The sequence below is a fragment of the Gymnoscopelus microlampas genome, assembly GCF_963454915.1.
Source record: "Gymnoscopelus microlampas genome assembly, chromosome: 16".
NCBI lineage: Eukaryota > Metazoa > Chordata > Actinopteri > Myctophiformes > Myctophidae > Gymnoscopelus > Gymnoscopelus microlampas.
The window spans coordinates 17,865,811-17,881,163 of NC_139953.1; positions in this window are offsets into that span (position 1 = coordinate 17,865,811).

The following is a 15,353-nucleotide window of genomic DNA, read 5'->3' on the forward strand; positions in this document are numbered from 1 at the left end:
ACCTTTATTTCAATCAGCCACCCACAGTGCATGAGAGTGAAACTACCCACAGTGTAGCATCAATCTATAAATGACAGCTGAGGGCAACGAGGTTCTGAGGCCTCCTTAGTGAAGTGAGTAGGCTAGCTTAATTTGATTGAGGACACATAACCTTTTGAGTACTGTAGCATCTCACCCAAACAATGATTAAAACAAGTGTTTGAAGTATGAAACCCATCTTAATCTTTATCTTTATTCTGCTTTCAACTGCTTTACAAAATAATAAAATGTTCCCCTCTGGGCTAAATAAAGTTCCGCAAAGGTGTCGCGCGCATTTTATTTAGGAGACCTCCAAGCTCACAGCGGTCGCATCCGTGACGCAGTTGTGAGCTTGTATGTGATTAAGTAGGCCTATATCTCGCTAGAGCGCACCTCACTAGCCAACACACAAGAGGAGGTTGAATGAACTGAAACCAGCGCACCCCAAAACAGCAGGTTTGGGGATGGAATTGATTACATGAAACAGTCACCTGTGCGTCTCAATGTTTGTAAACAAATAATTGTTCTATACCGTAGAGTGCATCGCCATCTTCTGGCTCGAATAATTATTTCACTGGCTTCAGTGGACAGGACACCCCCTTATTTTTCATGACTTTGAAACCAATTTTTACATACTTGACATTTAAAAACAAAATCATTCTAGTTTGGCTGGGTGGTTTATAACACATTATTCTGTGGTGTGACACAAATGTTATACATAATACTGCTTATACAGCTACTTCCTGTTTATAGGCCTACTTCCTGTTTACAGGGTGAATTTGGGGTTATATTATGGAATAGGCCTAGGCTACATGTAATGTCATATTCTAGTCTGGGATAAATATTCTAATAGCTGCAGGTCGTGGACACTTTCACATTTATTTAGCCTATTTATTTTCTGTTTCTTTTTATACATTCAAAGGCACTGATTGAACCAGATGCAAGTTTACAACGCAAAAGAAATGGGAGCTGGGCCAACCAACATTGGTGTTTGTGCTCAATCACCTAAGTTACTGCAAGTTACTGAAGTTCACCATTTTTTGAGGGACGTCAACCCGAGGGAGCTTGGATACCAGGATGGATGCAAGAAACTTAACTGGAAGAAGCAACCAATGCCAACAGGACTGAGAGGTAACACAAATAGCTAGGCCTATTTTATGTTAATTTTGTCTGCATTTAGTGGTTGTGCATTTGCTGTAAGTGCATCAGAGAGTAAAGGGCATATTGCATATTGTTTGGGTAAATGATTTCATTGTTGTTTGAACATTTGTGACCATGTGATGCGATCAAGTCTTGACTTTTATTTACATATTAGTGGTTGTTTTTAATTGCAACAATTATCCACCCATATGCCATCCTTAGCCGTGTGTCCACCACCCCCTTGTCAGCCATTAATTACTTAGTCCCCTAAACACGGTCTTTAATTTTACATCCATTCAGCAAAAGTTTGAACCTGCAGTAGCCTAAAAAACAACATTTTTTATACAACATTTCTGTTCTAACCACAGCCCAGTATCTAACAAGCTCATGCTTTTCTTTCAGTAAATGAGGTCTTTTGTTCACACTATGCCCTTGCTACCTTGTTCCGCTTGCCCACTCTTCATTTTGATAAACTGCCATTGTATCATTAACAATGTGGCTAAGTGGTTCAGTGTCTACACTCTTACAACCTATCCCATGGAGCTATTTGTAGTTTATTGATGATGACACGGACACAATGCACACAGTTCTAGCTTGACAGTTGCTTGCTACTATTCTCTATTAATGTATGTAGCCTTTAACATCTATTTATTCTATAATTTTGTATGGTATGGTGTGATATATGTTTTTGTGTAGAGCGTGCCCCCCCCCCCCCCGTGGAGGCCACAGTGACTTTACGAAAACACAGGGCATTTCTCCTCTGTCCTTCTCTCTCTAGGGGGTTTCAGTTGAAATAACATTGACTTTCCCATCGACTTTTTGGGGTGTTTAAAGTTAAATATTTCAAAAACTACAAATTATTTCAAAAAGAAAGTACAAGCACACGTGTCCACAGTAAGCTGGATTTTTTACAGTTTGAATGGAGTTTCTAAGTGAAAGTATGTAGGAGTAGTTAGGTGCCATACTTTTGGGAGAGAATAAATAAATAGTGATAATAGCTATAGTGTGCTCGCTGCTGCTGCAGCGAGGCCACAATTAGCTCATTTTGCTGGGGACCCCCTGGAACCCAGGACCCCAGTTTGAGAACCACTGATGTAGGCTTCATTGTCAACTTAGCATACCAGCATTCATATCCCAGAATTGATCCCGAGGGTCAGGATGTATTTTGAATCCTACAGTGTACTGCCACTTTGTGGTCAGTAATGTGAACAAGCTGTTTGCTAATAGCAGGAGCAGCAGGTCGGCCCTGGCCCCTGGTAGCAGCATGGGGGTGGCAGGAAATGGCAGATCAAAGATTTACATCTACTGTCAATCCTCTAATGTCACGTGAGACAGTAGATCTAACAGACAGTGACTGTAGGGACACTATCACGATTTTCAGCTATTTGATGTAGGACAGGCTCATTTTCTATTGGCAGCTATAAAACTGGGCACTCTCACCCAGTGTTTCTGAAAATGCTGTGGAAGTTGTGCTGAAATGTGTAGCCTACTGATTTCACAGTATGTCCGTGAAACAACATACAGTAGCTATTACCCACAGTGCATGGCCATGGCATTGGCCTTGTTCACTGTAATTATGGTTAAAGAAAAGTGACTTCAGAATAATGTATTGACCTACTTGTCTGTTGATGTATTGGCTGCTGTAGAACGTCAGTCAATGTGGGTTGTAAATACTGTTTCTATAGACTACAACAACCATCAATGAACTGAAATGTACACGCAGGTATCTTTAAGGGCGCGATCAACTCCTCCTGGTTGGCCTTTTGCTCTGACCCCTCTTCTTTCTACAAGCTCACAGGGCGTTGTGAGCTTGTAGATCAGTTGTGTAGTAAAACTCACATTGCATACAGAATATTGTTATCTTTATCACATGATTTGATTGCGAGCTCGCCCATGTCCTTTGAAATCTTTCATATTCAGTTTGCTGTTCTTGCCTATGTTGAAATGCACTGTGTTACTTGGATGCACGCTTGTGTCACACACCGAAAATATAGCTGCGTGCGTCACCTGTGTATAACTAAGGCTTAATTCATTGACTAAAGGAAGCTCGAAAGAACAGTGGTTCCCCATTGAAGCCTGTTTTGAAAGGTTGTACATTCAAGAATTAAATGTTCCATAAAAGTGTAATAATGACATTGGAGAAGTAAACATTGACATTGCTGAGTAAAGGGAAACCTCTAGGTGGAGCTAATGCTCTTTAGTTTTTTGTTTAAAAAGCTACACAGACAAACCACTACAGTATGAAACCACAGCCCCTGCACAAGTAATCACATCTTTTAATTTAATTTAACAGTAAATAGAAGAAAAAACTGTTTAGTTTTTTTTATCTACACGCTGAGAATGCGTCAACGCCTTGTGAGCTTGTAGATTGCCAATTTTTGATAGAGAGAAAAAATGGCAGACCAAGTACAGAGCCAAAGGACAAGTTTACTAACTATTGATGGTTTAAAAGGGTAAATGTCTGAAAATACACATTAGCATGAATCCAACATATTACTAGAAAATATTGTGTAAGCAAATAAACAAAAAAACAATATCATTATTTTACACAACGCCGGACGATAGTGGTGTATGAAGCTATCTATGAAAAAGTTTAATCTGAAACACAATTTTATACAATATGCAGTAGGGGTCCATGCTTCATCTCTGTCCTTGGCCAGAAAAAAAAACATTGAAGACCCTTGATAGGTGATAATGGTACTGATAGACTTGTTTCTGGTGACAGAAGCTGTGTTGTAGTGGGGTTGACTGTTCACGTTGACTCTGGCAGTTGTGGTCTTGCTGCATGGTGGAAGAGACGTAGAAGGCAAGGCTGTGTGAGAGAGGCAGCAGAAAAAAATCCAGGACTGCCATGAATATTTCATTTCCAGAGAGAGAGAGAGAGAGAGAGAGAGAGAGAGAGAGAGAGAGAGAGAGAGAGAGAGAGAGAGAGAGAGAGAGAGAGAGAGAGAGAGAGAGAGAGAGAGAGAGAGAGAGAGAGAGAGAGAGAGAGAGAGAGAGAGAGAGAGAGAGAGAGAGAGAGAGAGAGAGAGAGAGAGAGAGAGAGAGAGAGAGAGAGAGAGAGAGAGACTCAAAGAATCTTAGGCCACAGAAATTGCTCATCCTCTTGTCTCCTCCCCCTCTCTCTCCTCCTGTCTTTCTATCTCTCTCCCTCTCCTGAAGATTCTCTCTCAACTGCTTTCGTTCCCAGCCTGCCACTTGCTGTGCCAGATGGGCTATTTTCATTATCTGATCGGGATTTGTAATTAGTGCAGATGAGCTTGTAACTTAATTAATTTTGAATCAGATGTGGGAATGTCCTTTTTATGGGATGCCTCTGAGGGTTGCATAGTTATATTTATTTATGTATTTAATTTAAGGTTTGGAGTGTGGAAATGCACAGATTTATGGCAGAACCACTTATAGACTATACACTATAGGGTTAGGCTAGACTATAGACTATATAAGGTTTAACAGTGACACTAGAGGTCAATTGAGATTATATATCATATTGCAATGCTTGACTAAGTGGAATATTGATAGTTTTATTCCAAAAGGAGGCATCCATCATTTTAAATATAAGACAATGCTGACTGTAAGAGTGAAAATGCACTACTCAACAAGTACAATGTTAAAAGATATAGCCATCTATGACTGTCATATTTTGAAAATATAATGGATAATTTACCATATCAACGCAAACTCCAATTACTTAGCTCCGGTTTTCAAGACAGAGCTAAATCAATGAGCTTATCACATTTGTCTTTTTGTGGCCTAGGCTAGGACAAAGCCAATCACAATGGACAGTGTCACCCGTAACTGAAGTGAAAGAAGATATGGGTGCTGTCCTATCCACCCCAATAAAGAAAGAGTGGATAGCTTTGAAGTTTAACATCAACGCATCTGGGGAGAGATATTTGCAGGATTGATTGAACATAGCCATGTGCACTACGCCTCATACATCCATCAGCTCCAAGATGTGCCAATAAAAGTAAATGCATCAGAGCTGGCAATTTCCTTATGGGGAAAACGATGAAAAACTGTTTGTGGAATTGAATAGGACGCTGAAATGTATGACGGATTTACACTGTGAGCAAAGTTAATTTATTAAATGCACAAAGCTCTGAGGTATTTTGAAAAGATCTTAATAAATGATCAGATATCTTAATAAATGATCAGAGATCTACAGTACACAATGTGTCCTACCTTTAACTGCTTTTGAAAACGTTTGTACAATTTTTTCGCCTATAATTACATGCTCAAAATAGGGACGTCAGGTTGAAAATTATTAATAGGTGCCTCTTTGGACTGATCGATCGATCAATCCAAATGAGAAAGTGAGCCTGACCTTAAAATCGAAAGTTAAATTACTATCAAGATCTAAAATGGCCCCTGCTGTTTGATGTGAAGAGTGCACACTGCAGTTAAAATAAGAGCCACTACATGGCAGAAGGGTATAGGCTCAGGCTGCTTTGCAACAGCTTCAGTTTTCTCTCTTACAAAAAGCCACCAGGTCCAGGATTAGACTTGTCTTCTTTTTTCGACAGTGGCATTTAAAAAGATCAAATCAAATCACCTATCTGGCCATAGTAGCTACATTGTTTATTTTGATTATCGGTATTGATCATTGTCAGTAATTTCTTTGTATATGTAAGTTATTTGTCATATCGGTCCTGTGCAATTTTAGTTTACAAAGCCTAAATGCCAAATATAAATGTAATTTAGATGTATATGTTCAAATGTTCAATTCCAAAAACACAATGACATTGTTAATCACAATTATTGGTATGACAAATGATCTCGTTTATGACCGTGATAGCCCTGCCCTCATCCCATATTTCCACATTTCAGATTTACACATGTCTGGGGAATCGATCCAACCGACAGCTTGCTGCAAGTCCGGTTCTCTAACCTTCCGCAATGCTTCTGCTGCCCTATCTCATGTGGAGACAATTACGGGGGGTTAAATACCTTACTAATTGAACCATCTTGCATTTCTGGAAAAAAAAAGCAGGCCAGTCACAAGTGTTTCATAGACAAAAGCATTTTTTAATGAAAATCATCTTTTTCCGTCGTGTAAAAAAGGATTTCTCATAATGCATACTATTTATAGCTTCCACATCGCAGGCAGTAGAAAAAAAGGGTTTTACATTTAAAATATTAAGAGCATTCAAAAGCATACTTCTTCTAATGAAGTTGGACTGAGACATTCCCTTACGTTTTCAACTCACTATGGTTTCTATTTTTGGCTGGTCAGATTAGTAGTGTTCAGCTCCTCGCTACAAGAATAAATACACTGCATACAGTTTATAATCCAACATAATTCCAGTTTTTTTTCTCGGGTGCATTTGCTTTTTCTATGGAATGCTTAATTGATGCTGTGGCACCGTCATACGACTAAATACATTATTTATCCTCCGTCATATGACGGTGACACGCGGCAGAAATAGACGATCTACAAGCTCTTGTAGATAGGCTATTTTTGGGCCGTGCGGAAACGTTGTACGACAAAGTATGAATCGGGCCAAAGAGTGCAGAATTGGTGGCTTTTACACTGTTGAGACAACACAACTGATTGCATTGTGCTGGACAAGCTTAAATGCTCACCATATCAATAATCTTATATCACCAAAACAGAATTCCAAATCATAATATTGACCCAGGCCATATAAGCCTGACACATCTGCAAATCTATAAGGTTTTTAATTATTTTTTCCAGAGTATACCAGCTGCGGGTGTGTATGTATGTCCCCCCCCCCCATTGCTGTTTATTACCTAAGACGTCTGTCTGCACGTAATGGAAGACTGCTTGTTCATTTTGCTGCTGCTGCTGCGGCTAGCCGAAACATGTCGTTTTAAAGAAGTGTGCATGAATGTACAGTGGAAATCTTGCAGATCTCATTCTAGCCATCACTTCCCAGATTATTGACTTTCAAGACTGAACACACACACACACACACACACACACACACGCGTGTGTGTACACATACACACAGCAAGCTGAGTCATAATGTTGTCTAATCTTTTATCTGATTCTTACTGTATCTACTTGTCTGTGTTGGAACTCTCTCTGGTAATGCTTGCACATTAGTTACTGGTATGAAGCTGTTTACGATCCAGGGTGCCTGCATGTTTCAAATTCCATTAAAGTCCCATACATTTCCCAGTCCTTGTTTGCTTATCTGTATTTTATGTTTTGTTATCAATACGTGGCACATGTACTGTAGGCTGTAGCTAAGCAATGGTGACTGGTGACCCCTTCATATAATTCAAAACTGCAGATGACTATCATAATATTTATCACATATAAAACATATAATCACCTATGGCTAAATAAAATGTGCAGTCGTATCTTTAGCCGCCATGTCTTTCCAGGAGCCCCCCATTAAATGTTACCATCTTTTCGTTGCTGATCATTTGATAGTGTCTGTCAACGTCAACCAACATGCTTAAGTTATAGTCCGTCGTACGATAGTGTCTGTGTCGCACACTGAAAATAGCAGATCTACAATCTCAGAACGAGTTGCATCCGTGTAGCGTTGTGTGCTTTCAGATTGGCTATTCGTGGTGAGCGTGATATATTCGTGGTATACTTTGTACCACAAAGTATATAAAGCAACACATTTGAGATGAAAGCTAACGATGGTTTCTGCAAAGTCATGCCAGCACTTCAGAAAAGTCGTCAACCTTGTCATAAATAAAAATGTAGATGGGAGTTGTAGAGGAGCTGGAGGTTTTAATATATTCTGGAGGGTGGGAGGTGTATTGCTGTTACATTACATAACTGATTGGTCACCACTGCCAGCATGGTAATACACAGTTGACTTATGCAGCTTGAGGCACAGGCAGGGACCATGCAGGCTCCATAATGATGTTAGTGGGAGAAGAACTGGAGGGGAGGGGGGGCATGGTGGTAGACCCCCAGAGGAACAGGCAGGGAATGTGTGAAAAAGAGGAAACGGAGTGAAACGTGAAGAGATTGAAAATAAGGTTTTTATGAGAGTAAGGTTTTACATTTTATGATGTTGGTTGATGTAAGGTTTAACCCATTTATGGATTCACTCCATTTTAAAAAACGTATTTTTACACTGTGTACCCTGCCGTGTAAATAAATTAAAAAACTCAGGTGGAACGATGTACTGTGTAGGGAATTCTTGCATGCCCCACTGCACACTCACTGTACCAGCGATAAGAGTACCAAGTGAGGTACCCGTTACCACAGAACTAATAGCGCTAGATATTTCAATCAACAGGTTATTTATAATCGGGCACCGATCCGGCCTACTCTGGAACGATGCAACTCTGGGAGCGATGCATGCCCCACCTGTCTTTCCATATTTGGAAGTTTTGTGAATTTATAGATAGAGAGACACAGAGAGAAAGAGAGAGAGAGAGCTAGAATGAGTTTTCCAACAGAGAATCACGACGGGATTAAGACAAGGTAGGAGCCAAAAATATCCCTGGCCAAGACGCTTGGCACAATAACACCCCAATGAAGCATGACATGAAACCAGCCACGCCCGCTGCCAATCTGAGTGCTGGAAGTCTGGCCTAACACTGGGGGATTATGACCAGCCACCGTGACATCACGATGTACAGTAGAACTCGCAAAGTCATGTATAATAAACACTCAAGCTTAATATATACTCCATTGCACATTGTCGCAGCCTACTATATGGACTATGGAGTATGAATGTTGGCTTAAAAAGCGCAGAAATGCTTCCATTTTCTTCACCTAATGTAATGTCTCAGGAACTCACTTTCAAAGATAAGTCAAACAGAGCTAATGTAGCCTACCAGCTCTTTCATTTCTTAAGTGATACTGATGTGTTTCATTTAATTTAATTCCACTAATTAACCGCTCAAACCCCACGTACTTAATTGTACGTCAAATGGTGAAAATAGCCGATCTAAAAGCCCACAACAAGCTTGTAGATCAGCTATTTTCGCCAAATGTGCACCTATTTTCACCGAATGTTCGCTTATTATGACATACTGTACCCAGAATATGGACTCTAGGGTTCATGTGATAAATGTATTCAGTGCTAATGCCAACTCTGACAGCCTCATTGCTAAAGGCAGACAGCTTGTCTGCCTCAGTCTAATGCCATTTCCATACACAGAAAACATCACACTACCCTACTGATAAAATATTCTCAAATTCAAATGAGGGCTTGCCTCATGTTTTTGCTAGCAGCGTGTTTACTTTATATCTATTCGCTGCCTGACCAGTTTTCTTTCTCTCTCCATCACATTCAAATGTGGTTAAATCTTCCTGCCACTTAAGAAGCAGCAAAGATTTGCAAAAGTGCTGCCGAAGGCCAAAGAAGCACAAAGTCCACACAATAAGCCACCACAAACTCGTACGGACGGATGTTTCCATGCCCTACCTCAGTAACCTGTTTGTGTGTATGCCTGCTGCGTGTGTTTGTATGTGTTACAGCATTATGTGCCAGCCCGTGCACAGCAACAAATACTTTGTGACAGCTATGTAATGTTACCTAACACATACGTACAATATGGTGGCACAAATGCCCATGAAATCACAACATGAAGGCGTACATTTATTTTTATTTTTGTTTTAGACATTTAGCTGAAGGTCTGATCTAGGGCAACTTCTACACATTGAGTTAGCAGGTGAGGGTTTGTTGTCTTGCTCAAGGACACCTCGACAGGACCCATGGCTGGAGATCAAATCTGGGACTTTTCCATTAGATGATTACCCTAAGGCTTTGTTTACACTGGAGGCAAATCCAATTTATTTGTCAAATCCGATCTTAAGGTCTAACTGTCCACACTGTTATTTGCGAGAGATCAGATTGGATTTGTGTATTCAGACATCTGCAAAAATTGCAGATCTACAAGTTTGTGAACTTCTACTGTAGATCTGCTATTTTTGGGGAGTGGCAATATCGTACCACAGAGTATAAATTATGATTCAGTGTCTGAGCATCCAGACTAAGACGCATATTTAGAAATCAGATTTATATCACATTTAAAACCACCTAGGAATTTGGTTCAAATCTGATTAACAAAAATATGTTTACATATGTGTTTTTTTTTGCTGTCAAAACCGATTTGATTCCAATCTGAATAGACCGAAAATCCGATTTTGCCTGCCAGTGTGAATATGTCCTAAGCTTTCTCACAAACATGCATATATTTACTTTTCTCAGCATCATAGCTATGCAATGGTAGCTCCACTGAAATGTTGCATGATTGCGAGTATTATAAACGAATAATTCAATCGAAGTACAATACGATAATTGTGTTAAAAACGACAACAACCCAATTACACAGTATTGTTACAGTAGCTATAGTGAACAGGATACAATTATGAATCATCAATGTATTGAAAGCTATCTAGAAAGCTTCCATTCCTCCTGTTCACACAGCAAACGTCACCTCATCACAGTGTTTTCCCCTGTGTACTTCTTTCAGAAGACATGCACAAACATTGATATTTCAGTTACCTGCAGGATATGATATGTATTGAACTTGTAGGAAACTGATTGCGCAGAATGCAAGTAAATGGCACGTCAAGGATAAAGTGGAATGCCACTCAATTTAATAATTCATGTCAGAACTTTGCGCCCCTAAAAAAGTTATGGATTAAACAGCATTAAGGTTTTTATGTCCAAATAAACTTTAACATTTTCTGACTAAGTGCACCCTTATTCCCAGAAGGTCCAGCATTTGCATGTTGATGACCTCAAGGTCACGTGGTCTCTGGTTCATACCATATATCTCAACTGATCTATCTACAGTATATTATGACAAATAAGCCAAGTGCATTCTCCAAAGTGTCTTTGACATCAACACATTGTACTAGATCAAGATTTTTATCAACCAAATTATACAATGACATGTCATGAATAAGGACCCCAAAGTTAAATGTATTGGTAAATGCATGTAGCGCACATGTTGCCCTCTGACAGAAATACAACCAAACAGGTATTGCTATGCAAGTATTTCAATTAAATAATGAAATTGGCAAAGAAATAAATGACAAATAGACAAAATAGATAAATGTGTATAAACAAAGCCAATTAAATATAATATCGTTATCTTACAATAGCTAAAACAGAAACGATGCAAGAAGTGAAAATGTTTTAAAAAAAAGATCTCTCTCCATTCTATCTGCTAGTGTAACATTATTTCCATTTGAGTTTATTTTCTCCACAACATTGAAACTTTGTGAAAAATGCTGAACAACATGTCTTTACACAACAGGTTTGATGGATGAGACAAACAGCCCATTGTGTGGCTTGGTTAGTTGACATACAAGATAGATGACAAATAATAAAACAGTAATTTGTCGTCTGAGGCTGCTATTGAAACAGTTTTGCCATGTAGATTATTCAGCAAGTGAAGTGGGATTGCATAATGGTATTTATTGCCCTGTTTTACGGGAATACTGTGCTGTCCCTGCTTATGAAAACTGAGAATGTGCTGGTGTCATAGCGCCTATACATTCTAGTGTACTTATCCATGGTTTGTCCCTGCCAAGACTGTCAAAACCAAACAGAGGATATGATGGTCATCTTTTTGTCTAAAAGTAATTTATGAACCAAATTAGCTATTAGTGCTGTGAAATAAATATATACATAGGCCCAACAATGACCTTAACTAGACCTTTAAAAAAAATAATGTATACAGTACACAACAAGACTGTTTTATGGGTAATGTCACAACAAGGTCAATTGAGTTATGTTACCATTAAAACATACAATTGGTCACACTGATGCTATAGCCAAGGACTTATGGGATGAATCTTTGAGTGACATAGTCTTATGATTATGTGTCTGGGGGACAGAAACATGGGACTGACACCTTGTTATGAGAGGTATTTTGACATGACACAGTAGCAAAGTTAATTAACAGAGCAAAAGCATCCATGTTTCTCCCTTTGCACAGAAAGCAATGCTAATTTTGGAATTCAATGGTAATAAATTAGACATCTCTGTGTGCTATCCTAGACATATAATTTGGTGAAGTTTTTTTTTACTATTTTTTTTAAAACACGCAGTAGACTCACTAGACAGCATTCAGCACCAGTTGTAATTCTGACTATTAAAATTGTGAACCTGGCTAGTCGTTTTGCTTTCCTTTTGCCATGACAGGTAATGTATTTTACAACAGGTGGGGACTAAACATATTTATGGGTTATGGTTCAAGACGTTTTGTGTTAATGTAAGTATCAAAATGTTTTTGAGCTAAGAATGGTAAGCCTTACAGCAGAGTTTAAATGATTTATCCCAGGTATACAATTTTTTATATTTCTTAACTATTGTATAAGTTGCGACTTATGTCTGGTAGGAATTACCCTGACCAAGCCTGATTAAATTGTTGTGTTGTAGAAAAGAGGCTGTTCATATTTTCCAGTAATCTAATGGCCAGATAATGATGAGACACACAGGCAAAAATAATAAAACTCTGGCCAGTCTTCCATATAAAACGTGATATCATCAACAAACAATGACACTGCAGTGTGCAAGGAATAAGATCTAGTATACTTGTAACATTCCACTGTTTATTACTGGCCTACTGTGTTCAACCTTTTTTTTCTTTTTATTGCTTTTTTTATGGAAAAAAAAAATCTGTCATTAAAAATCTTTATATTATATTTTTCCCCTTTTCTTAAAAAAATATAGAAAAGAGTAATGTACAGTTATTTTACACATGAGAATACTATTCTCTGGCTTCTGTTTTGGAACATAAATGACTCATTTTGTTCTTTTGCAGCACATGGTGTTACAGAATATGCATTGAAACAACAAACATAGGTCACTACAGCGTAGCAAAATAAAATATACGCAGAGACTTAATACAGAAAATTAAATACATGCATACATACATACATACATACATACAATACAGTGCCATGCATACACAGTCAGTTTTTGGGAGGTAAATTATTTCAGTTTTGCATTACTTTCCCATTTTCTCAAAATTTCATGCCTTCTTGCTATACACATGACATGGCTTTTACATAATGTGATGAAGTTCACTGCATTTGTTGCAGTAAGTAGCTGGCCTATTATTGCTCATATCTGAGTAGGACAATATTTGCTTGTTTCATGAAAGAAATTAAAACAATTGAGGCTCTTGCTAATGACATACAACTAGCATTTTCAGCCAAGCAATCTGATTAGTCAAAGATACGTTCCAAGGAAGTATTGGCAATTGTGCCGATACTTAATATAAAATACAGCTAGCAGCACTTTTGTGGTATATATGCCCACATTGTCAGTAACCAGGATGCTGGTTAGCAATGTTTCTTGCTTTCTCCAGTTTTAAAAAATGTGTATGGATGTACACTACTTTGAAGAAAACTTTTCAGACAGCAAACAGCAGATGGTAACCATTGTGTAAAAGCCACAATGTCCCTGAGGACATTCTTTACTGTAATTCTAAGTATGTTGGTGCTGCACAAGGTCCTTAGCTTTGCCTTCTACCTAGCCGCAACACTGTAGTACCAATAGTCACAAGGAACATCCAGGGATATCACTGCTTTAGTTCACACTTAGGATTACTAACTCCACGCACAGCAGATCTGACAATGGCACAACATGAGTGATACTTTGTTCATCCCAAGTGAAAAATAAATGGCTTCCAGTGGTGTTTAATGAATACAGCATGAGAAGGAGGATTTATTAACATCTTGCTCTCTCTAATTTGTTCACAAATATAATTGATTTACATGAGGCTTGATGAGCCTAAAGTATGATCAGCCAGAGGCATCATTTCTGATAAGCTGCTATCTCATACTTGAAGATAGTTGTCTTTCACGTATTGGTTTCTAAATACCTTACCAGTAACAACAATAAACATTTCTCGCAGATAATCAACGTATTCTCGCACATGTTTCACATTTGGTCCAATATGCACAGTATAACCCCCTCTTCTGTCTGATTAACTCTTTCCGCTCCTATGGATAAGACTCACAACACTTACAAGTAGCAGCTTAAGAAACAGAATACAGTGCCCCCCTGTTTTTGTCACAATGGCACAGTTAGGCAAAACCCAAACTCCTAGTAAGAAGATATTGACCGGTCTGCAATCAGTCATATCTCTTTTAGTCTCACATGGCCAGCTCTCCAATCTCACTACTCTCTGAATGGAGGTTTGGGGAATTACACTCATGTTGGAAACAGTGGATGTAGCTAAACTGTGATTGAATAGTGACATAGAGCGTTAGGACGTGTGTGTGTGTGTGTGTGTGTGTGTGTGTGTGTGTGTGTGTGTGTGTGTGTGTGTGTGTGTGTGTGTGTGTGTGTGTGTGTGTGTGTGTGTGTGTGTGTGTGTGTGTGTGTGTGTGTGTGTGTGTGTGTGTGTGTGTGTGTGTGTGTGTGTGTGTGTGTGTGTGTGTGTGTGTGTGTTAAAGCTCTGCTGAGGCCCTGCCCATAGTTTAAATGGCCCAGCCCCTTTCTGTACACTTTTCGCTTCAAAATCCCCCAGGCTTTCATTCTGAGAAAGCAAACCTGTGGTTACATCTCTGTACATGTGAGGCCTCTCTATCTCATGCTAGCAGCCCGAGCACCTCCTGGCAGAGGTCAGAGCGTGGTCTGTATGTGAGGCAGCTGACCTTGAGTGTGTTGTTTGTGTCGGGACTGCAACAGAGATCCCTATCACGCTGTCCCACATCAAAAATAGCCAATCTACAAGCTGAGTGTTGTGAGCTTGTGGATCGGCTATTTGTGACACCTAAGTAGAAATCCGGCTTTACCCTCTGGGAAGAGGGTGTCCATTTTGGAGCTCAAAGATGGAATGAGCATGTTAGTGAAGTTGTTAATTGTGTGTTTTTAAAGTGTTTTGTCTTATACAGTATACTGTAGGAGGCACAAGAAAGTCAATTCATAGTTAATTTGTTCATTAATGCCCCTTAATTTCAACAGGGGCATTGGGTGGCATTTCACCCTCACTTCTTTACTATAGCCCCATCATTGCAAGTGTTGCAAATGATTTTCCAATTTTACAGTTAAAATAAAGCACATTTTAATACTCATTTTAGATGACACCTTTGTGACCGTTGTGACCATTCTAAATACAACATAGGAGACTACTGAAATTGGATAGATTACATGAATAAAACATTATTCATGTAATCTAACCAATTTCAGTAGTCTCCTGTAGTCTTTTGATTTGTGTGTGGGTTGACACTCGTTCCATAGATTAATTATAGAATTACATTCACATAATTCTTATATATTTGG